The sequence below is a fragment of the Budorcas taxicolor genome, chromosome 17, assembly GCF_023091745.1.
Source record: "Budorcas taxicolor isolate Tak-1 chromosome 17, Takin1.1, whole genome shotgun sequence".
NCBI lineage: Eukaryota > Metazoa > Chordata > Mammalia > Artiodactyla > Bovidae > Budorcas > Budorcas taxicolor.
In genome coordinates, this window is record NC_068926.1 from 13784164 (window position 1) to 13809296 (window position 25133).

Consider the following 25133-nt stretch of genomic DNA (forward strand, 5'->3'; position numbering starts at 1 on the left):
TTTAAGACTTTTTCATCATGAGTGAGTTGACCTGTGATATTCCTTTCTTTGTACTGTCCTTGTCATGTTTTTGGTTTCATAAAAAAAATTGGAAAGTTTTTAAATTTTTCTGTTTTTTGGAAGAGTTTGTGTAAGACTAATGATTTCTTAAATGCTTTATAAAATTCACTGTGAAGGCATAATTATAGGTTTGATTTTTAATTTTAAATAGATGGAGAACTATTCAGATTTTTGTACTTCTTTTTGTGTAAGTTTTGCTAATTTGTATTTTATTGGGAATTTATCCTTTTATCTATATTTTCAAATTTATTGGGCTAAGTTATTCATAGTGTCATTTTATGATATTTAGAATGTCTGCAGGATCTGTGGTGGTAGATCCCTCATCATTCCTGACTTTGTCATTTGTGGCATCTCAATTTTCTTCTTGTCAGCCTCAGTAGAAACTTATCAGTTCTGTTAGTCTTTTCTAAGACTTAAATTTTAGTTTTATCCTCTCTATTATGTATATTTGTTCTATTTTATTAATTTCTGCTTTTTATTATTTTCTGTTTTATTAATTTCTGCTTTTTATTATTTTCTTCTATTTTCTTTGGACTTGCACAGTTCCGGTTGGTTTAATATGTTTTAATACATATCCCTTATCTTCAGTTAGAATATTTTCTAACATTTGTAAAAAGCTTTCTCTTTGACCCATCATGTATTTAGAAGTACGTTGCTTAATTTTCTGTCCAAATATATGGTAATTTTCAAAATATTCTTTTATCATTCATTTCTAGCACAGTCACTCTGTGAAAGGAAAACATTTTTTGAAGTTTGGTGAAACTTGCTTTAATAGCCCAGCATGTGCTCAAATTTTTATTCATGTTTCATACAAATTATATATATATATATATATATATATAGTGCTCCATATATATCATATATGTTCCATATATATATATATTTGGTCAGGTTTATTAATTGTGTTGTCCAATATTATATATTCTGATTATTTTGTCTGCTAATTCTATTGATTAATAAGAAAGTTGTATGAAAATCTTCCACATGATTGTGGACTTGCCTACTCTTTCTAGTAATCCTGTCAATTTTATCTTTATATATTTTGAGGCTCTGTTACTAAGTACATAGACACTTAGAATTATTATTTCTCTCTGAACAATCAAACCATGTATTATAAAGTGTACTTCTTTGTCTCTAGTCTTTTTTTTTTTGCCATAAAGTCTGCTTTGTCTGATTTAATAAAGCTATGCTTGTTTTCCTGTGATTCGTATTTAAATGTTATGTCTTTTTCCATTCCTTTTCTTTCTGTCATTTCATATCCTTATATTTCTTATGTTTTTTGTAAATATATATTTTTTTCATACACTTTGACTCTCTGGTAGGAAAAAATCTATATGGCTTATTTGAAAGATCAGTTCAGTCACTCAGTCGTGTCCGACTCTTTGTGACCCCATGAATTGCAGCCCAAACAATGCAAGTAGGAAGTTTGACCTGTATCTTCCTTCAGGGAAACAACTGATGAATTTTGAACAGATAGGTGAGTGTAGAATAGATAGGTACATGTTTTATATAGATAGGTACATTTTGAATATTGAATAGATAGGTACATGTTTTACGAGGATTAAATCAGTAAGATTCAACTGGAGCAGGAAGCACTGGAGGCAATAAAGATAGGTTCTGTATGCTTTAAAATAATATAGTGTCTATAACAAGGGTGCTTAATAAATGATAAGCCTACAGTCAAATATTTGATTACTAAATGAGAAACCCAGGTGTACTGTGATGAGAGACCAAAATAGGAAGTGACAGGAAATGACTGGAAATATAAAACAGACAAGATTCATTGTCTGTTTTAAATGTGGCTAGGCAGAAATTTTAAGTGTAGACATTGATTTAAACAAACATATTGATATCATGCTGAGATATTTATATAGGTGTCTATGAGAACCTCAGAAGAATAAATTAGGCAAGGAAAAAATGGTGAATATATTGATCATTAATTTATAAGCATTAAAAATAGTTATATATAGGGAAAATTTTAAAGGAGAGTATAACACTTCCCTTTACTACCTCTCCCAACTTTCAAACTACCATGTTAGTTCTGATTTATAGATTATATTCTCCAGATCCTGTATAGGTGGTTGCTTGCTCTGTATTTTTCAAGTACTTTTGAACAAAGAGCCTCAATTTACACATTTCCAAGAGGAGGCCATTTTCCCTCCAGTAGTTAACTCAAGTGCTTTCACAACTGTATATTATTACATGGTTTCAAAATAATTCAGTGGTAAAAATTTAGTTCTTTATATACCAGACCACTTTACCTGCCTCCTGAGAAGCCTGTATGCAGGTCAAGAAGCAACAGTCAGAACTGGACATGGAACAATGGACTGGTTCCAAATTGGGAAAGGAGTAGGTCAAGGTGGTGTATTGTCACCCTGCTCACTTAACTTCTATGCAGAGTATATCATGCAAAATGCTGGGTTGGATGAAACACAAGCTTGAATCAAGATCGCTGGGAGAAATATCAATAACCTCAAATATGCAGATGACCCCACCCTTATGGCAGAAAGTGTGGATCACAATAAACTGTGGAAAATTCTGAAAGAGATGGGAATACCAGACCACCTAACCTGCCTCTTGAGAAACCTATATGCAGGTCAGGAAGCAACAGTTAGAACTGGACATGGCATGGAACAACAGACTGGTTCCGAATAGAAAAAGGAGTACGTCAAGGCTGTATATTGTCACCCTGCTTATTTAACTTATATGCAGAGTACATCATGAGAAACGCTGGACTGGAAGAAGCACAAGCTGGAATCAAGATTGCCGGGAGAAATCTCAATAACTTCAGATATGCAGATGACACCACCCTTATGGCAGAAAGTGAAGAGGCGCTAAAAAGCCTCTTGATGAAAGTGAAAGAGCAGAGTGAAAAAGTTGGCTTAAAGCTCAACATTCAGAAAATGAAGATCATGGCATCTGGTCCCATCACTTCATGGGAAATAGATGGGGAAACAGTAGAAACAGTGTCAGACTTTATTTTTTGGGGCTCCAAAATCACTGCAGATGGTGACTGCAGCCATGAAATTAAAAGACGCTTACTCCTTGGAAGAAAAGTTATGACCAACCTAGATAGCATATTCAAAAGCAGAGACGTTCATTACTTTGCCGACTAAGGTCCGTCTAGTCAAGGCTATGGTTTTTCCTGTGGTCATGTATGGATGTGAGAGTTGGACCGTGAAGAAGGCTAAGTGCCGAAGAATTGATGCCTTTGAACTGTGGTGTTGGAGAAGAGTCTTGAGAGTCCCTTGGACTGCAAGGAGATCCAACCTGTCCATTCTGAAGGAGATCAACCCTGGGATTTCTTTGGAAGGAATGATGCTAAAGCTGAAGCTCCAGTACTTTGGCCACCTCATGCGAAGAGTTGACTCACTGGAAAAAGACTATGATGCTAGGAGGGATTAGGGGCAGGAGGAGAAGGGGACGACCGAGGATGAGATGGCTGGATGGCATCACGGACTCGATGGACGTGAGTCTGAGTGAACTCCGGGAGTTGGTGGTGGACAGGGAGGCCTGGCGTGCTGCGATTCATGGGGTCGCAAAGAGTCGGACACAACTGAGCGACTGAACTGAACTGGACTGAACTGAAGAGGAACTAAAGAGCCTCTTGAAAATGAAAGAGGAGAGTGAAAAAGTGAAAGTGAAATCACTCAGTCGTGTCCCACTCTTTACAACCCCATGGACATCAGGCTCCTCCATCGATGGGATTTTCTAGGCAAGAGTACTAGAGTGGGTTGCTATTTCCTTCTCCAGGGATTCTTCCTGACTCAGGGATCAAACCCAGGTCTCCCTCATCGTAGACAGATGCTTTACCGACCGCGCCACCAGGCTGGCTTAAAACTCAACATTCAAAAAATTAACATCATGGCATCTGGTTCCATCAATTCATGGCAAATAGATGGGGAAACAGTGGAAACAGTAAGAGACTTTATTTTGGGGGCTCCAGAATCACTGCAGATGGTGACTGCAGCCATGAAATTAAAAGACGCTTGCTTCTTGGAAGAAAAGCTATGACCAACCTAGACAACATATTAAAAAGCAAAGACATTACTTCACCAACAGAAGTCCATCTAGTCAAAGCTATGGTTTTTCCAGTAGTCATGTAAGGATGTGAGATTTGGACTCTAAAGAAAGCTGAGCGCTGAAGAGTTGATACTTTTGAACTGTGGTGTTGGAGAAGACTCTTGAGAGTCCCTAGGACTGCAAGGAGATCCAAGCAGTCTATCCTAAAGGAGATCAGTCCTGAATATTCATTGTAAGGACTGATGCTGAAGCTGAAGCTTCAATATTTTGGCCACCTGATGTGAAGAACCTACTTGTTGGTAAAGACCCTGATGCTGGGACAGATTGAAGGCGGGAAGAGAAGGGAACAACAGAGATGGTTGGATGGCATCACTGACACGATGGACATGAGTTTGAGTAAGCTCCAGGAGTTGGTGATGGACAGGGAAGCCTGGCGTGCTGCAGTCCATGGGGTCATACAGAGTCGGACACAACTGAGCAACTGAACTGAACTGAATTTCTGGTTTTGCTCTGACCTTTTCTCAAAATGCACTTATTAATCTTTCCCTTAACAGCTGCTCATCCACTTTTCATTATATGTTAAGGAATGCAGAATTTGTAGTAGTTATCAGAATTTGGAGGAGATTTAGACTAAATTGGGCTTCCCTGGTGGCTCAGACTGTAAAGAATCTGCCTGCAGTGTGGACCCTGGGTCAGGAAGATCCTCTGGAGAAGGTAATGGCAACCCACTCCAGTATTCTTGCCTGGTGAATTCCATGGACAGAGGAGCCTGTTGGGCTCTAGTCCATGGGGTCACAAAGAGTCGGATGCAGCTGAGCAACTAACACTTTTACTTTTTCACTTGGACGAATTAGTTATGTGATAATTCTTTTAGTCATAATTCTTTAGTAGTCTCTATCAGCTATTTCTATTGTGTTAATGTCTTCAGTTTCAATCTGTTATTTGGCTACTGAATCTGCCTATTATATATATGGTTCCCTCATGGCTCACTGGTAAAGAACCTGCCTGCCAGTGCAGGATACACGGGAGAGGCAGGTTCAGTCCCTGGGGCGGGAAGGTCCCCTGGAGGAGGGCATGGCAACCCACTCCAGTATTCTTGCCTGGAGAATCGCATAGAGAGGAGCCCGGTCGACTACAGTCCATAGGGTCGCAAAGAGTCGGACACGACTGAGGACTAAGCTACAACAACATATGTATATGGCTTCTGGCTTCCTAGATGACATGTGATATAAATTCAACCCTCTGTTGTGCAAGGCCATATTCTGAATTCTCAAGAGATTTATTTTACCCACTCAGAGCCCAAGCACAGGAAAACGGGTTTCCCTATTGTCTGTTGCCTTCTTTTGGTGTGTGGGCAGAATTCTTCCCTTCAACTGAGTGTTTAGACCTTCCAGTTTTATGTGGGGATCTTAGTTTCAGTTCTCTATTTTCAGGAGCCAAGTTATCTATCCTTTGCTTTCCCTTAAAAACTGAAGTCCTAGATTGCAACTATTCCTCACCACTCCTCTCTGAGGCAAGCACAGGGTAACCTCATTGCCAGTCCAGTTTGAAGTAGCTTCATTATTCGTGACACCTGGATATTTTTCTTTTATAATATATGAGTTTAGTTGTGCATTTTTTTTAAGTTTATGCAAATTTTTCCAGCATTTCCAGTTGATCTAGCAGGAGGGTTTTTAATGTATAGTCTGCCATATTGCTGAAACTCAAATCTTGAATTCTTTCCACATCTACAAAGTTTTTTATAAATATCATTGACTTTCCACAGTTGGAGTGGCCTTAAAATGACATATTTTCCCTCTTTTGATTTAATTTAAAAAATAGTACCTGATTCTGATACTACTAGACCTTTGCCACATCGTAAATTCAACTCAGAGGCACAAGGAGACTAACTCTGAAGGCTGATAAAAGCACAGCTCTTTTATCTAGGTCTGAGAAAGTAACCCTGAAAATACATCCCACATGAATAAATAATGCCAAATTCGGTGTGGTGAGTACCTTGGGGTGCAGGGGAAAGAGGAACTGAGAAACGAGATCGTTAGGCCTTCAGTTACATTTGTAACGTTTTATTACTTAAGCTGCGTAGTGTATACCCAGGGGCTTATTATGTTCTTTATATTTTTAAAAGTATATATCTGAGACACTTCATCATAAGAATGAGTATGAAAGAGATTGTCACCATAATGAAGTTGTACTATGTATTTTATTTCATTTAATGGAAGATACCCAGGGCGTTTGTCATTGTCATGCCTGTTTGTCAAGCAAAAAGATAGTTTTCCATCCTAATGAGATAAAGAAAGGAGTAAGTTACTTCAACTACTGCTAAGCTTTAGTTATTTCCATATTAGACTCTTGTTTCTTCCTGCCTGTTAAAAATGTCACATGACTGACCATAAATTTTAACCTACCCAGTGATCATGCTATTTCCAACGTGGGGAATAATTCTAGATTATCCAGAATAGCAGTAGGATATATCTGAATCCTCTTTTGTGTTAAAAAGTCCCTATTAAATGTTTCTGCAACCAAATATTCTGTGTACGTTCTTTGTTCATGCTGATTACAAGCATTAATGTTTAGTGATCTTGTTCACGCATATCTCTTAATCTTGGAATAGGCAAAGAGGAAGGAAGGGTTGGCATATAGAGGGCCCAGATTCTTTCGCTTGTTTACTTAGGCTGGGTGCTTGACTTGACTCCTTGTACAGACTCCCTCCTCCTCACAGCATTAAAAATAGTTAACGTTTGGGGTTCCCCTGGTGGACTAGAGGTTAGGGCTCTGTGCTTCCACTGCAGGGGACACCAGTTCAATCCCTGGTCAGGGAACTAAGATCATTCAAGCTGTTCAGCATGGCCAAAAAATAAAAAACTTAATAATCACTGAGCACTTTCTTTGTGCTGCTGCTGCTGCTGCTAAGTCACTTCAGTCATGTCTGACTCTGTGCGACCCCAGAGACGGCAGCCCATGAGGCTCCCCTGCCCCTGGGATTCTCCAGGCAAGAACCCTGGAGTGGGTTGCCATTTCCTTCTCCAGTGCATGAAAGGGAAAAGTTGGTGACCCCATGGACTGCAGCCTACCAGGCTCCTCCGTCCATGGGATTTTCCAGGCAAGAATACTGGAGTAGGTCGCCATTGCCTTCTCCTTCTTTGTGCTGCTGCTGCTGCTACTGCTAAGTCGCTTCAGTCGTGTCTGACTCTGTGCGACCCCAGAGACGGCAGCCCACCAGGCTCCCCCGTCCCTGGGATTCTCCAGGCAAGAACACTTGAGTGGGTTGCCATTTCCTTCTCCAATGCATGAAAGTGAAGTCGCTCAGTCGTGTCCGACTCTTCGAGACCCCATGGACTGCAGCCACCAGGCTCCTCCATCCATGGGATTTTCCAGGCAAAAGTACTGGAGTGGGTCGCCATTGCCTTCTCCTTCTTTGTGCTAGTGGTTATTATAAAACATTCTTGATGTATTCTTGTAGTTAATCCCTACTATATCTTATCATTATCCCCTTTTTAGAATGAGGGAAACAGATTGATTAGCTTGACAAGATTTCATAGTTACTAGAACTAAGTTGAATATTCTAAGTAATTATGAAGGAGCCGTCTTCTCTCTTCATATATATATACACATATACATATATAACAGGTGATGCATCCCAGGTGGCACTAGTGGGAAAGACCCTGCCTACCAATGCAGGAGACTTAAGAGATGTGGGTTCGATCCCTGGGTCAGGAAGATTCCCTGGAGGAGGAGATGGCAACCGACTCTAGTATTCTTGCCTGGAGAATCCCATGGACAGAGGAGCCTGGTGGGCTGTAGTCTCCAGGATTGCAAAGAGTTGGACATGACTGAAGCGACTTAGCATGCATGCGTGTGCATGTGTGTGTGTGTGTGTGTGTGTGTGTTAGAAACAGAGGAGGGGGAGATTCCATTGTTCTATATTATATCCTCTAGTTTGGATTTGTTGTTGTTCAGTCACTAAGTCATGTCCAACACTTTGAGACCCCCAAGGACTGTAGCACACCAGTCTTCCCTCTCCTTCACTTATCTCCCAGAGGTTGCTCTGAATCATGTCCATTGAGTCGGTGATGCTATCTAATCATTTCGTCCTCTGCCACCCTCTTCTCTTTTTGCCTTCAATCCTTCCCAGCATCAGGGTCTCTGAATACCACATAGCAGTAACTTAGTATTACTAGAGCATCAGAAAGATTGATGTAGCTGTTATAAAGTGTAGGATTTAACTGATTTCTATTTACAAACAGTAAAATGTGAAACAGGAAAACACAGGATGGATGAGCAGTGAAAAGCAGGCTGGTTCATCAGGATACAAGAGTGGCTGGAGGGCAGAATACTTGTAAAAATAAGCTGCTTCTAACCGTGGTAGAATATCTATTGCTTCTGATGGTATGTGTGGATAAGATAGATATGTAGCCTCTGGTTCTATGTTTTCTGTCATACCAAAGACAATTAAAAGGACAATACTGTCCTGGGATTCTCACCTTTGACCTAACCAAATAAAACCCTCCCCACATCACTAGTGTTAAGGGAGAAGGGTGGGTGCAGGATTGGGACACAAAGATAAAGAATATAATGAATTGCCTAGGCTACAGGAAACATCCTATTTCTTTGGAGATTAAACTCATTGCTTTTCAGAAAAGGCAAAAGAAAGAAGGGAGAATGGAGGGACAGAGAGAGAGGCAGGAGGAAAACTTGATCCAATGCAGAAAAAATTATTCACTTCTATTTCTCTCTGTGACTTAGAGAAGATGCTTGCATGGCTATTTTGTGAACTTACAACTTTGAAATCAAGTGATTTTATTTTAACGGAGCCTTGTAAAGAGCAAGGGATTACTTTCCCTCAAGTTTTCTTAGAGAAATTCACATATCTCCAAATTTCATCTTGAACTTTTATTTCTATTTCTGACTGGGGCTTGTGTTTAATTATGTTGGCCTGTTTCCATAATTCTTGGCTTGGGGGCACTTAGACATTTAGGGGCCCTTCATTAGATTAGCAATAAATCATAAACGAGTAAGTATAATCTCAATTACAATAAGGCTTCCTCTATCCAGTTTACCACTGGCATCTATATGTGATCTAAGCTAAATCCTGCTGCGATAATATTATAATAATTATTAACAAGTTAATAATAACATTGGCTCATAGGACCCAGAAGCATGATTTAGGGGTGTGAGCAGATGTTTTCTTTTGCCTTCAGAATTTCACAGGTGTCCAACAACATTGTAAATGTGAGAAGGGGCCAGTCTAAGGACAAGTGCCCTGGGGTGACCAATAAATAGTTCTGCTTGCATGAATATTTTACTGTTTTGCAGTTTTAGAAATCTGTAATTAAATTAAAATTAGGTCTTGTGGAAAACTAATCTCCTGTCTCCAAACTTTCTTAGAAAGATTCAGGTATTTTCAGGGTGCCCCCTGAAGCTACATTTTGAGCTCTATTTAATTTCTTGGGCAGCTGCTCCTTCACTACCCTCTTCCCTTATGTTTCCAATAAGAGGGGTACAAAATTTTATGAGGAATCTTTTGCAGTTCTTTTGAAAATCTTTAATAAAAATTTCTTTTAAAAATTTATTCCATTTTCTGTACACAGGAAGTGAATTATTCAAATATTTTATAAGGTCCTTTATTGTTTACAAAGAATTTTATGCCCATTGCCTCATGTAGATGTTTAAAGCAAATTTGTCAGGTAGATAAGGTAAGTCACCCCATAATACAGAAGAAGCTGAAACTGCAGGTAGTAAATGACCTAGGTCTTCTGACAGTTCATCTAGCATTTTCCTTATTTCAACTTATTCCTTGACCAACTGCCAATGAAAGACTTCCATTTAAATATAGATCCTTGGGTGTTCATGCATGTGTGTGTGCGTGCTCAGTCGTGTTCAACTCTTTAGACCCTATCCTATAGACCGTATAGGGCCCTCTGTCTGCCAGGCTGCTCTGTCCATGGGATTCTCCAGGCAAGAATACTGGAATGCGTTGCCATGCCCTCCTCCAGGGGATCTTCCCAACCCAGGGGTCAAACCTGCATCTCTTGCATCTTCTGCATTAGCGGATGGGTTCTTTACCATTAACACCACCTGGGAAGCCCATCTCTAATATTGATTTTTTGAAACTTTATGGAGTCATTGGAACTATAAGGGTTGTTTGAGGGACGATCAGTAGTTGATAACAGTCTACCTCCGTTAACTGACTTTGCTTTCTTTTTCTGTGTATGTTCTGGGTCTCAGAAGTACAAGACCAAGTATGAATGGGGTAAGGGGACCCTTCGTCACTAAACAAGCATTTAACTGATTCCTGCTGAATGGTAAGCATATAATAAATGACAGCTTCAAAGACTATTTCAACATGATACAGAGGGAGATTCTTAGTTTAGAATTATAAGGCGTCAGCAGCTTCATTAGTGGGAGTTATGTGGGGCTGAGCTCACTTCTGGTGCTTCTTTCCAGATCTTTGGTGTTCTTGATATTCCTGTGTCATTACGCAGAGCAGTGTTAGCTCCAAGAATGCAACCGTGATACCCAAAGGTGGTGAACTCTTAACACCATTATGTTTATTTTTATGAGAATTAGGTCCAGATTAGCCTAAGCAAAGGCATCAAATCATTTAGGATCACAAGCAAAGTGGGAGGGCTTCCCTAGTAGTTCAGTTGGTGAAGAATCTGCCTGCAATGTAGGAGACCCAGGTTCAATTCCTGGGTTGGGAAGATCCCCTGGAGAAGGAAATGGCAACCCACTCCAATATTCTTGCCTGGAGAATCCCATGGACAGAGGAACCTGGCAGGCTACAGTCCATGAGGTCGCAAGAGTCGGACACAACTTAGCGACCAAACCACCACCACCAAGCAAAATGGGAAATAAAATGTATTTTATACTGAATCTTTACAGATGGATTTTGCAAAGCACCGTTAATTAACTGTAGTCCCAACTGGGGATACATTTTTAATGATTTGCAGGAAGTTTAGGGAAAAGCTAGATTTAAAGGAAAAAAACAATTCTAGTCCCAACTGCTCTATAGCTGGGAATTAAAATAACCCGTGAATTTTTCTGACCAAAATACAAATACTAGTTATGAAATATTTCTTTTACTCATTGCCAATTCTTTAATAGTCCATTAGGTATTTCTAGGAGGTGGAGTAGTTGAAATGAAAATTTGATCTCAGAAATCTGAAAGGCCAGAATCTTGGATAAACTGTCTGAGGTGAGATAGACCTGGGTGTGAAAGGAGGCTTTTTCTGTGGTAGATTTGCCTTCGAACTGGGCATGTGTTTCATTTGGGTAAGTCTTTGAAAGTTCCAGGAATCACTGAAAAAGGAGAGTTGAAGGAACTTTGAAATAACTAGTTTAATCCTACTGCAACTGAAGAGTAGGCCATTTCATGGAGAAGGCATTCAATTGCTTCTGTACGACTTAGCTTAACTTCACTGTCCTTTGCAGCTTAAAAGTTAAGTTACTCAACTTGGTCACAGATTCCACTCTTTAAACCCATTCTATCTCCACATTAGACCCTTTTTATAAAACCAACTTTCTTGTATACTACCCCTCTAGATGGATTGGGATAGACTGGGAGTTTGAAATTAACATTATATTGACTGTTATATTTATACTAGGTAACCAACAAAGAGCTACCATATAGCACAAGGAACTCTGCTCAATATTCTGTGATAACCTGAATGGGAAAAGAATTTGAAAAAGGACAGATACATGTATATGTATAATAGAATGATTTTGCTATACACCTAAAGCTAATACAACATTGTTAATCAACTGTACTAAAAAAATATATATATGAGAAAGTAAAGAAAGGAAAAAGAGAAAGAAAGCAGTTCCCGTACAGGGGCCCCTTCTTTGTAAGCCCATTTCTAACATAGGGACACAGGCATTATATTTATACCTACATTAAAAAGAAGATGCACTCATACGTGGCCTTATTTCATTGAGAACAGTTTTCATTTTCAGTTATAACTTTTATTCTTTTTTTCTATATGACCACTTCTTTAAATAGCAGCCATTTCTAGTTTCCTTCTTTAAATACCACCTTAAGAAATAAAGCTAAAATAGATACCTTCAACTTTTTTGTACTGTCGAGATTTTATTTCAAAAATAGTCAAGTCAAATTTCCTTGAGGCTAAAGTTGAAAATTCAGCTTTACTCAGGGTTCTTCAAGCTACTAGTTACCCAAAGGGAAAAAAAAGAGAGAGAATTATAGAATGTTAGCTCTAGGCACTATTTAGTTTAATCTCTTAACAGTCAAAGAAGCTGGAGCCCTATTGGCCAGCCAATTCTCTAGTAGGTTATACAGATGGGTAGAAGTCTGTGGGGGTTTCTTTCAACTCAGAGCAATTCTGTTGAACCCTGTGTATTTGGTTGGATTTGGCTTGAGAAGTGGTGAAAGAAGGGAGGCTAAGGAAAAACAACCCATGACAGCTTTATGGCCAGCTCGTTAAATTAAATCCTTCGCTTGACACTGTATTGCTTTCTTTGCTGGGTGTGGATTGACAGGTATTGATGAAACATCTTGGTTCTAACTCAAAATGCGGGAGTGACAAGTTATAACTTTGACAAGTTGAGGTTATCAACAAGCCACAGGGTAGGTCTATGGATCCCAGGCTGCAGCAGCCATTCTACCACCTCTAGCAAGCCTCTTGCTTTAACAGGGATGCACTTGATCTCTTCACCCTCAAGGAGTAGATTAAGAGCCTCAGTAAATGTGCCATTAAGATACTTCATTGTACTAAGCCATTAACACACACCTCAAAGACACTGGAAGCTGAGGGCCTTCAACCACCCAAGAAGCAAGCATATGAATAGCCTAGAGGAATGCCTAATGCTGTATCTATGTTGATATTTCATTATTAAACACAGTTTAAAAATTGCTCTGAAGTAATTTTTCTGTGGCTTTGAATAAAACCAAAGTGGATACAATAGCAAATTCCTTTCCAAACTACTCTAAATGTCTACTTTGTTGTGGTTCTGACTACATTAATTCCTTGACCTTGGGCCTGAGTCAGGCTAAAGGCTTCAGCCTTTTCACCACCAACTAAGCCTTTTTGAGATTTCACTTTTTTATTGAAGAAGCTAAATTTGAAGGATTTGAGAGATTTTACTGTGAATGTACTTTTTTTTGTTGTTGTTTTTTATGTGGACCATTTTTAAAATCTTTATTGAATTTGTTACCGTATTGCTTCTATTATGTTTTTTTGGATTTTTGGCTACAAGGCCTGAGGGATCTTAACTCCCTGACCAGGGATTGAACCCACACCCCCAGTGCTGGAAGGGAAAGTCTTAACCACTGGACCACCAGGGAAGTCCCTAGACGTACTGTTTTGTTCTCTGCTATTTTATTTATTTTCTTGACATAATTCTTACAATAATAGAATAACATGATAGAAGAATTTTAAACCACATTGGACTCAAGAGATATTTAACTCAACTCTTCATTTTAGAGGTGAAGAAATCATAGATCAGAACTGTGAAGGCACAATTTTCGTGTTGCCTTTTTGTCATAAAGGAGTTTGGCATCTGTGGCTTATTCTTTTCTGAAAACTATGAATTTATTTATCCTCTCTAATCCTTAGTCACAATTTGGTTTTCATCACCTTCTAGTGATTGATATAATGTATTAGGTGTGAAAACTTAGAAACAAAGAGATGACTTGTCAAAGTCAGAGACTGAGGTAAGATAGAGAAAAATTTGGTGTTGAATTTTGGGGTGCTAATCCTGAGGAGAGACCCTTTTTAAAAAAGATTTATACTCATTCCTTTTGATATTTAAAGAAAATTAAAAATCTGCATTTTCACATTGATCTTTAATATTTTCTGTGGTTCAAGAAAGTCTTCTGAGAGTCAGATACATCCTGCAAATTTTGTAGAACAGTCTTTCAAATGGCTCACCTGGAAAGACACATGGACTTATTAACTGCAGATAATTTTATAGCTCTCTTGTCTTTGTTGAGAGGAAGGGGTGGTTATGATTGACTTCAGTGAATGCCTTTAGGCTAAATTGACAGAACCAATAATGGATGTGAATGTAGGAAAAGTGTCCACGGAGAGCCTCTTGAAAGGAACTCTTGTGGTGCTAATATCCAATCATGTAAGAAGCTGTCTGCCTCATCATACAATGATCACTATATATTCTACAGATTCAACTCATTCACCAAGTTACTGAAGTCCTGTCTGACTCTTTGCGACCCCATGGACTGCAGCCCTCCAGGCTCCTCTGTCCATGGGATTCTCCAGGCAAGAGTACTGGAGTGGGTTGCCATTTCCTTTTCAAGGGGATCTTCCCGACGCAAGGACTGAACCCAAGTCTCGTGCGTTGCAGGCATGTTCTTTACCAGCTGAGCCACCAGGGAAGCCCCAAGTTAGGATCTAGTAATTCTTATTATCACTTACAGTTGAAACAACCAAACCAAACAAAAGCCATTGCTCTTAGGCAAACCCTTTTTTCCCTAATTAGCTCTCAGGATATATTTTATCTGAAAAATGAGCAGGTTTCAGGTATTTATTATTCAGAAATATAATAGTTAAGAATAATGAAGTCATGGGATTTTGAATGATGTTTTTACATTTTTTTTGGTTGTTAGTTTTATTATTTCAATTTTTTAAATATCAGAAATAAAAACCAATAAGCGACATTTTATGGTTATTTTATTTTCTGATCAGATCCCTTGTTAGAGCTTCCATAATACCATGTCATAATACCACCACTGAATTTCATTTCTATTCAAGTGCACACATTTCTAGGGATCCTAGGCCTCAGGAATACAACAGTGGCTGATAGCCCTATCAATCCTGTTAAACTATGTAATATTCATTTGCACTCTCTTCTCCACTGTATCTTAAGTTGTCCCAGGACAGAGACCGTGTCTTACTCATCTTTATGTCTCCAGTTTATAAAACAGTGATGCACTCAAAGAATATCTTTTGGATGAATCTGTGAATTAAGCTCTGTAATCCTGGTGTCCCTTCTGAGTTTCCTCTGAGGAGCATAAAATTCCAATTCTAAATGTGTAAAACAGGGTAGTATCCTTATTTGGCATCATAGCTCACTTCTGTGTAACTTGATACTGCTGTTAAATAAACAGGGTGGATGCTGCAAAGCATAAGAAACAATGAAGTATGCATCCCTATCCAGGCTGAGGACATGGTTTTATTAACACAAACCAGGATTTTCCTTTAGAAGCTGCAGAACCTGTTGTTGCCTACTAACTGTCAGAACAGTTTAACATCAGCTGTGCTACAAGAAAAACCATTGTATTTGACAGACATTCTCCAGTATTTAAATGAACAATACTAAGTAACCCCATACAACAGGTCAACTCATTCAGCTATTGGAATGTATATTTTGCAGCCAACCTACCCGGGTGGGTCCATGCAGACACAATTCTATTAAAAAAAAAAAAAAAAGCAGACATTCACCGGAGGCTAGGCTGAACTGCTTTTATGGTCAAGGCAGCCAACTGGTAGTTTAAGAGTGGCTGCTTGGTAGGAACCTCCCCTCCTCCCGGCTTAGCCAAGGGGATCCTAATCCCTCCTCCCAGCCTGCTGCTTGCTCAAGATTACAGGAGTCTTCTGATTCTGAATAAAACTGCCAGCTGTCTTGACAGAAATAGAGATAAGAGAAGCATTCCTGAGAAGAGGGAGTGGCCTGGGGTAGCCGGGAATGGAGTAGGGTTCAGGGAGGGAGCTGAGGGGATAAAACCAAAAGAAGAAACACACCCCCAGAACAAGTTCAGAGAAGTGAACAAAGGCAGCGCAGCGCCTGGGTCAAGATAGGAGAGACCACCAGGGTGGCGCAGGAGGACGGCCAAGGGGTAACTCACTGTGCACGTGTGTCATGGGAGAGAGCCTCAGGAGGAAAGGGCTCAGCTACCCACCCCGTTTCTGCCTTTGCCTGTAGGGCCTAACTCACAGGGAGAAACCATTGCTCTACTAATTTGTTGTTGTTTGGTCACTGAGTTATGTCCGACTCTTTGTGACCTCATGGATTGCAGCACACCAGGCTTCTTCTATCCTCCTCTAATCTCCCGGAGTTTGCTCAGATTAATGTCCATTGAGTCAGTGATCCCATCCAACTGTCTCATCCTCTACCTCCCCCTTCTACTTTTGCCATCAATCTTTCCCAGCATCAGGGTCTTTTCCAATCAGTTGGCTCTACAAATCAGGTGGCTAATGCCTGGGAGCTTCAGCATCAGTCCTTCTAATGAATATTCAGGCTTGACTTCCTTTAGGATTCACTGGTTTGATCTCCTTGTAAAACAACGAATTCTCAAGGGCATATTAAGAGGTAGAGACATCACTTTGCTAACAAAGGTCCATATAATCAAAGCTATGGTTTTTCCAGTAGTCGTATGGATGTGAGAATTATACCATAAAGAAGGAAACTATAAGCAAGGTGAAAAGACAGCCTTCAGAACGGGAGAAAATAATAGCAAATGAAGCAACTGACCAAGAATTAATCTCAAAAATATATAAGCAGCTCATGCAGCTCAATTCCAGAAAAATAAATGACCCAATCAAAAAATGGGCCAAAGAACTAAACAGACATCTCTCCAAAGAAGACATACAGATGGCTAATAAACACATGAAAAGATGCTCAGCATCACTCATTATCAGAGAAATGCAAATCAAAACCACAATGAGGTACCATCTCACACCAGTCAGAATGGCTGCTATCAAAAAGTCTACAAACAATAAATGCTGGAGAGGGTGTGGAGAAAAGGGAACCCTCTCACACTCTTGGTGGGAATGAAAACTAGTACAGCCACTATGAAGAACAGTGTGGAGATTCCTTAAAAAACTGGAAATAGAACTGCCATATGACCCAGCAATCCCACTGCTGGGCATACACACTGAGGAAACCAGAATTGAAAGAGACACATGTACCCCAATGTTCATCGCAGGACTGTTTATGATAGCCAGGACATGGAAGCAACCTAGATGTCCATCGGCAGACGACTGGATAAGAAAGCTGTGATACAAATACACAATGGAGTATTACTCAACTATAAAGAGAATGCATTTGAATCAGTTCTAATGAGGTGGATGAAACGAGCCTATTATACAGAGTGAAGTAAGTCAGAAAGAAAAACACCAATACAGTATATTAACGCATATATATGGAGTTTAGAAAGATGGTAACAATGACCCTATATGTGAAACAGCAAAAGAGACAGATGTAAAGAACAGACTTTTGGACTCTGTGGGAGAGAGGGTGGGATGATTTGAGAGAATAGCATTGAAACATGTATATTATCATGTGAAACAGATCGCCAGTCCAGGCTCGATGCATGAGACAGGGCGCTCAGGGCTGGTGCACTGGGATGACCCTGAGGGATGGGATGGGGAGGAAGGTGGGAGGGGATTCAGGAAGGGGAACACATGTACACCCATGGCTGATTCATGTGAATGTATGGCAAAACCCACTACAATATTGTAAAGTAATTAGCCTCCAATTAAAAAAAAAGAAGTCTGAGCAACAAAAAATTGATGCTTTTGAACTGTGGTGCTGGAGAAGGCTCTACCGATGGGGTGACTGACACAGAAGAGCACAGACACCACCGAGACTGGCTCTCAACCTGTGGAAACACTCTGAGCAGTCAGAGGGATGATGCTGTTCCTAAAGGAATTATTGCCAAGCATGAAGCCCGGTGACTGGTAGCACCAGGCTTCAGAATGTCTCAGGCCCAAATTATCTTTCATGTTTATGGCACAGAACCCTAGGGTCTCGACTGAGTACTCATCTCAGGATATGAGCAGAATCAACAATACTTTTTTTAAAGAAATATTTGTTTATTTCACTGCCTCGGGTCTTAGTTGCCGCATATGGGCTAACCACCCTCCCCCCGTGCTGCCCCTCACCACCCCCCAGCATGCGGGATCCTTGTTCCCTGACCAGGGATCAAACCTGCATCCCCTGCCTGGAAGGCAGAGTAAAATAAGTTTTCCTTGTAGTTCTTAACAGTTCCTTACACCGGGAAAATATCATCTTAAGATATGATTTGTCATTTTCAACTTTATCAGGGAAAATTTCAGCTCTTTTGGCTCTTTAATAGTTGGGAAATGGAGGTGGGGAGGGGAAGCCATTATATTTAATGGATTAATATAATCCAGCTTCTGCAAAAAAGCTTTAGGGCAGTTTGCAACATACCCAAATAGGCAGGAATTGGCAAGTTTTGGCTTATGGATGCTTAGAAGCTGCTGGACTGCCAGGGAAGTCCCCATCGTTACTTTTTTGAGAAAATAATTTGGCCTTGTTTATAAGGAAAACCCAGGTCCCATTTCTGCACCAGAATGCAGAATGTCTAATATGGAATATCAGGTTGTCAAAAATTTTGAAAACATAAGGTCAGTTCTATCACACAGGGATCTCTGATGTAAAAATGGGGCTCTTTTTTAGCGAGCACTGTGGATTAGTGGTGTCTCAGATACCAGGAGAGAATTCAGTTATGAAATGACAATGATTCAATCGCCAACGCATGGCTGAAATATCTGTTAGGTTAGAAAGATCAAGTAAACACTGTAGAAAAAAAGTCTGTTTTAATGGAAAATTGTGTATCACCTGTAGCCTACCTTTCCAAATAATCTGTTTCTAGCCTGGTTTGTTGTCATGGAGCTGTTTTAAGAGTCCCTGTAAGTTTTAGGTAACTGATAGATGTGTGTTATGTCTATTCTACTAGTGATTTTATTTCCTCTCCCACATGGAAAAGCTAGTTTTGGCCCTATAAACTCAGGACTAGTTTACTCCTTATAAATTTGTGTTTAGATTTTTCCTTTGAATGGTTATAACATCTGTCTGGTTCTTTCATATTATATAATTTGTTAAAAAATCTTTAACACATGTTTATTTTTATACCTCTGTGGGAGTCTTGAATTTACCTTTTTCTAAAATTATCATTTAGTCTTTTCTGCTAGACTCTCAAAGCTAGACTCTTACCCCTGTTTATCAACTAGGGGTAAGAAGGGACACTAATAGTTACATATTTTATAAAATGTTCAAGTGACCCAAGGAATCTCTGAAGCAAATTTGTACTCCAGCCTAGCTCAAGTCCTGCCACTAGCCTGACACTTTTATTGTTTACCTAGACATTCGGGTGCTCTCTCTGGTTCCTATGTCCTCTCCTCATCACCCAGACTCTTGTAGGCTTGTTCTCTCCATGGAGAAGTAGCATCAGAGCTTCTAGGCATCCATAACACAAAACTTGCCAATTCCTGCCTATTGGGGTATGTTGCAAACTGCCCTAGAGCTTTTTTGCGGAAGCTGGATTATATTAATCCATAAATATAATGGCTTCCCCTCCCCACCTCCATTTCCCAACTATTAAAGAGCCAAAAGAGCTGAAAGTTTCCCTGATAAAGTTGAAAATGACAAATCATATCTTAAGATGACATTTTCCCGGTGTAAGGAACTGTTAAGAACTATAAGGAAAACTTATTTTGCTCAAGAGCAGAGTATTTGGGGGTATTGTGACTTAGTTATTATTATACAGTAATAACTGTAGTCCAATCAATGCTTACTGAGGCCCACTGTGAGCTAATACCTCTGCAAGAAGCACAGACCAAGTAAAACAAAATCTCTGCCTTCAAGGAGCTCGCAGAAGAAAAACACACGTGCGCAACTAACCATAAAATACTTAGCAGTATGAATGCCATGGGAGAAACAAAATGGGTCTGAAAAGTGAATATGATTGCTTGGTAAAGAAATTTATCAACAATTTTAATTGAAGGATTGTCCAGTCACTTTACAGATGAGGAAACCAAGTCCCCCAAATGTTATAGGATCACAATTCATCCATAATGTAAGCATAGATAACAGATATAGTGGGTGATCGCAAGATGATTGAATAGCATGTACATTTCAACTCTTAAACTAGAGCTGCTATTTCTTCCATACAGTGAATTGACCTGCAAAGTGGGTTGCTCTGTTTCCAGCCTACTTCTGAATGTAAAGGAGTCATTTGTAAAAGACTTTTGGCAGGCTAATGTCCCAGGCCTGGGGGAGATTTTACTGTTATCTGAGCTGTTATCTGAGCTGCAGTCTTGGGAGGTCTCCATGGGCTAAGCGAACAATCCAGTGTCTGGGGAGGTTGTGATGGTAGTGGTGGTGGTACCCCTGGCAGCGTCTGCCTCCTGGGCTGGCAAGAATTAGGCGGAGTGAGAGCTACAGCTTTTCTGGCTGAAGTTCAAGGCTGGGCTCTTATCCCAGCAGGGAGCTAGGGTGAAAACCAGAAGCTGGGCAGAAGGCCAGTGAGATCAAATGGTAGCTCATTCCCAGGAGTCTCAATTCACCTCCAGGAGCACTGGACAAACTGCTTCCAGATTCTGCTCACTCATGAGATGGAAGCTTCTGACATGTGGACCAGCTGAGCAATTCCCAGCTGAGATGGGGAGCAGCTGGGTAGTGTCGGGACACTCAGGGATTGGCAAGGATGAGCATGATCTGTCATAGACTTGGGGTTTCTTATATAAAAAATATACCTGTTGATAGAAAGTACAGAAAAAAAAAAAGGAAAATTTAGAATGAACAATGAATTCAAATACTTTCAGGCTTTTCTACGTATGTGTGTATACACACATATATAACAAATGAAGATAATATTGTATGTAGTATTATTGTTTTTCCATGCAATATTTTGCACACATTTTTGAAATTATTGAGCATCTATTTTTTATTGGAAATAACTTTTCTTATTACACAAATATAATGGACAGTTGTCTAAACTGATCTTCTCCCTGTTTGTATAATTAATTTTTACCCTAATCATGGAGAGAATTTAAGAGTTGCGAGGGATGTGATAGTCATCCTGTCACTCTCCCAGAGATGCAGAAACCGAGGTCCAATTTGATTGAGTGATTTGCAAGTTTAAACACAGCAGGTTTAAACAGAAACAAGGCTAAAGACACTCCAGGGTACTTTCTGTGGTATAGTGATACCCTGAATTATGTATTTCCTGTGTGTATGGCTTGTCTGCTTTGCCAGAGATAGTGTTATGTGATGCCTTGCTACTTCAAGTGTGTCTGCCAGCCTTAATGGCGTCATCCCGGAGCTGGTTGGAAATGCAGATTCCTGGGCTCCACCCCAGGCCTTATGAATCACAACCTACCTCTAACCATAGGCCTGGGTGATTCATATCCACGCTAAAGTTTGAGTAGCCCTGGAGGAATGATCATTAAATATCCGTGGTTGCTATGGTGTCTGACCCCACCAACTTCATAGGTTGAGACCTAAACCCCGGTGTGATGGGGCTTGGAGGAGGGTCTTTGGGAGATGATTAAGTCACCAGGGTTGAGCCTTCCATCTGTGAATCAGGAAGTGGGTCTTCACCAAATACCAAATCTCCTTGCACCTTGATCTTAGACTATCCAGCCTCCAGATTGATGAGATATACACTTCTGTTGTTGATATCTGTTATTTTGTGATAGCATCCTGAACAGATTAAGACAATGGTATTACTTGAGTCTTTTGTTAATAGCAATGGAAACTGACTCCAAGTACATTAAAGCAGAAACAGGTGTGATAGTATTTGTTAGAAAGAGACAGGTGTACTGAAAACCAAACCTTAGGGATTAAGCTTCTAAAGGACATTAGAAGTGGAACTTGGTTGACCCTGTTGGGGAGCTCTCCCATAAGCCTGATGCCCAGTTTCAGTGGCTTTACAAAAGTTTTGGGCTTTCCTGGTGGCTCAGATGGTAAAGAATCTGCCTGCAGTGCAGGAGACCTGGGTCCAATCCCTAGGTCGGCAAGATCCCCTGAGAAGAGAAAGGCTACCCACAACATTCTTCCATGATTAAGACTATGCTTTAATCATCCATGTACTCCACAACTAGTACAGTACTTACTGTTAAGTATACACTAGATACATGATTAATGAATTTGAATTCCTATTTTGAGATTTTAAAGTTTTTTTGCCTAATATTTTATGATTCTCAGAATAATTGTCATAATGCTCAGTTCAGTTCAGTTCAGTCACTCAGTCGTGTCCGACTCTTTGCGACCCCATGAATCACAGCACGCCAGCCCTCACTGTCCATCACCAAGTCCCGGAGTTAACTCAGACTCACGTCCATTGAGTCGGTGATGCCATCCAGCCATCTCATCCTTGGTCATCCCCTTCTCCTCCTGCCCCCAATCCCTCCCAGCATCAGAGTCTTTTCCAATGAGTCAACTCTTCGCATGAGGTGGCCAAAGTACTGGAGTTTCAGTTTTAGCATCATTCCTTCCAAAGAAATCCCAGGGCTGATCTCCTTCAGAATGGACTGGTTGGATCCCCTTGCAGTCCAAGGGACTCTCAAGACTCTTCTCCAACACCACAGTTCAAAAGCATCAATTCTTTGGCACTCAGCCTTCTTCACAGTCCAACTCTCACATCCATACGTGACCACTGGAAAAACCATAGCCTTGACTAGACGGACCTTAGTCGGCCAAGTAATGTCTCTGCTTTTGAATATGCTATCTAGGTTGGTCATAATTTTTCTTCCAAGGAGTAAGTGTCTTTTAATTTCATGGCTGCAATCACCATCTGCAGTGATTTTGGAGCCCCCATAAGATAAAGTCTGACACTGTTTCCACTGTTTCCCCATCTATTTCCCATGAAGTGATGGGCCCGGATACCATGATCTTCGTTTTCTGAATGTTGAGCTTTAAGCCAACTTTTTCACTCTCCACTTTCACTTTCATCAATAGGCTTTTTAGTTCCTCTTCACTTTCTGCCACAAGGGTGGTGTCATCTGCATATATGAGGTTATTGATATTTCTCCCCACAACCTTGATTCCAGCTTGTGTTTCTTCCAGTCCAGCATTTCTCATGATGTACTCTGCATATAAGTTAAATAAGCAGGGTGACAATATACAGCCTATAATGCTACTGCCGGCAAAAGCACTCCGTACTCTGGTCAACCAATAAATTAAATTTGGCTAAATTATAGTTGAAGCCTTTGACTGTGTGGATCACAATAAACTGTAGAAAATTCTGAAAGAGATGGGAATACCAGACCACCTAACCTGCCTCTTGAGAAACCTATATGCAGGTCAGGAAGCAACAGTTAGAACTGGACATGGAACAACAGACTGGTTCCACATAGGAAAAGGAGTACATCAAGGCTGTATATTGTCACTCTGCTTACTTAACTTCTATGCAGAGTACATCATGAGAAACGCTGAGCTGGAAGAAGCACAAGGTGGAATCAAGATTGCTGGGAGAAATCTCAATAACCTCAGATATGCAGATGACACCACCTTTATGGCAGAAAGTGAAGAGGAACTAAAGAGCCTCTTGATGAAAGTGAAAGTGGAGAGTGAAAAAGTTGGCTTAAAGCTCAACATTCAGAAAACGAAGATCATGGTATCCGGGCCCATCACTTCATGGGAAATAGATGGGGAAACAGTGGAAACAGTGTCAGACTTTATTTTGGGGGGCTCCAAAATCACTGCAGATGGTGATTGCAGCCATGAAATTAAAAGACACTTACTCCTTGGAAGACAAGTTATGACCAACCTAGATAGCAGATTCAAAAGCAGACGTTACTTTGCCGACTAAGATCCGTCTAGTCAAGGCTATGGTTTTTCCTGTGGTCATGTATGGATGTGAGAGTTGGACTGTGAAGAAAGCTGAGTGCCGAAGAATTGATGCTTTTGAACTGTGGTGTTGGAGAAGAGTCTTGAGAGTCCCTTGGACTGCAAGGAGATCCAACCTGTCCATTCTGAAGGAGATCAGCCCAGGGGTTCCTTGGAAGGAATGATGCTAAAGCTGAAACTCCAGTACTTTGGCCACCTCATGCGAGGAGTTGACTCATTGGAAAAGACTCTGATGCTGGGAGGGATTGGGGGCAGGAGGAAAAGGAGACGACAGAGGATGAGATGGCTGGATGGCATCACCGACTCGATGGACGTGAGTCTGAGTGAACTCCAGGAGTTGGTGATGGACAGGGAGGCCTGGCGTGCTGCGATTCATGGGGTTGCAAACAGTCGAACCCGACTGAGCAACTGAACTGACTGAACTGACCCACAACAGTACTCTTGCCTGGAGAATTCCATGGACAGAGGAGCCTGGTGGGCTATGGGGTCACAAAGAATTGGGCACAACTGAGCCACTAGCACTGACTTTGTAAGTTTTAAATGTATGCATGTGAGAGTAAGGGGGCGATGAGGGAAAGAGAGAGATGGAGAGAAAGAGAATATTTTTGTTTAGGTTTTATGTTCTCTTGATCAGTGACCAAGGTGCAGGGTCCTGTTGCAGCATGGCCACTGGACCTCATTGCTATAGCTGTGATCATTCCCGGAGACGGGAGATGGTGAAGAGATGGTTATCATTACCAAAGTTGCCTGCTGTAATTTTTAAACCAAAGTGGTCACATTTTCCATAAATAATTGGGCATAAAAGTATTTCTAGTCTTTCTACCTCTGCAGCCCCTGTTTCTCTTACTTTCATTGTTGCAATTTTTCCATCAATGAGAGCATACATTCTACTGATTTCAGCAATTAACATTTTGCTGATGACACCCAAATGTGCCTCCAGCTTGAATCTCTTTTCTGAGCTCCAGCCTCCTATCTCCAAATGTTCTGTCACTACTTAAAGTTCAACAGGGCCAAAACTGAGTTCATCATATGTCCTTCTCAATTTCTTTATTTTTATCAAGATGTGACTGTTTTCCATGATAACTAGCATCTGTGCCTCCTTCCTTATTTTTTCAAATGCCAAATCCTGAACTTTAAAATGTGAATTTCTTCAATATCTCCCTTGCATCCTTGCTGCCAACCAGAATGCAAATCCTTATCCTTTCTCATTACCTAACCATGACCCTCCTCCTTTCCAATCTTTCTGTCTCACCAGTAGATTTTTCTTAAACTTTACTTGTATCATCTATGGCCTACTTCACAAAATATTTAATATTATTTCAGGGCATTTTACATACAGGTCTGAGGTCATCACCACAGGATAACATTGGTCACTCAAAGATCCCCATTGTCAGGGATGTACTTAAAAATTATTTGAAAAGACAATTTTTCTAGAAATGTTGTATGAAACATTTAATAGATGTTAATCTATTAAATCTATT

The 25133-nt window shown here is 40.3% G+C and overlaps 1 protein-coding gene across 2 annotated transcripts in view; it reads left to right on the plus strand.

Annotated features, from left to right (window-relative positions):
* The window catches only part of ANAPC10 (anaphase promoting complex subunit 10), a 141154-nt gene that overhangs the window by 98328 nt on the left and 17693 nt on the right, over nt 1–25133 (plus strand). For both annotated transcript variants that reach the window (XR_008200815.1, XR_008200814.1), the window contains exon 6: nt 10309–10385. The gene's annotated coding sequence lies outside the window, so the exon portion shown is untranslated. The remainder of the gene's footprint in view (nt 1–10308; nt 10386–25133) is intronic.